Genomic DNA, 844 nt, shown 5'->3' on the forward strand with positions numbered 1-844 from the left:
TGTTCCTCTGCCTATAAACGGGAGTCAGATCTTAAATCTCTTCTTTGGGCTATAGAAGCGATGGGTAGCTTGCGGGTCAAGAAAGTTATCTTTGAAGCTTCTTCTTTCGAGGTTAGACAGTCCCTCTTACACCCCTATCACTATATGGATCTCCTACCCCTTATCCAACGAATCCTAGCTCTCTTACACTGTTTTGAGGTATGGTCTATATTCTATGTATCTGATCAGAATAACAGTGTAGCACAAGCAATTGCAAAAAGCGTGGTTACAGGGGCTCGCTCACAATCGTATGTTGGGTCTGGGGGCCCTTTGTGGCTGCAACAACTTATTCAGCAAGAGGCAGGGAATTAAGTTTTTTTTTCCTCCGTTCTCTGGTGGTTTTTAAGTTTCCCCATTTTCTATAGCTCTTTTATAAGAGTGCTGTGGTACCTACTAGTACTTGTATTTTTCTCAGCTTTTTTTATATTCCTTTGTCTTTGCAGTAACATTGTCCTTTTGGACTTTTTTTTTTTCCGTCTGAAATTATTATTAAAGGTGTAAGCCCAAAAGGGCACAGCCATACAAAACAAAACAAAAACAAAAACAAAAGGCCCAAACCCAAGGCCCATCTGAAAACCAACCGAAACATAAGACGCCATTCGACCAGTCACTATACAAACGAAAGGAAAAAAACACGTGTTGCAATCTCAACAACGAGGAGCGAAAGATACACGTGTTGACCAACCATCGACACCACGACTGAAGAGTCATCGCCGGAACAACTCGCCGCCGATCCACCGGACACACCGGAAACAGGACGTTGAAGAGAAGAAGCCGTCGAGATGACTCTGGCAGTAAACAAGCC

Source organism: Brassica oleracea, chromosome C4 (genome assembly GCF_000695525.1).
Source record: "Brassica oleracea var. oleracea cultivar TO1000 chromosome C4, BOL, whole genome shotgun sequence".
Lineage (NCBI taxonomy): Eukaryota > Viridiplantae > Streptophyta > Magnoliopsida > Brassicales > Brassicaceae > Brassica > Brassica oleracea.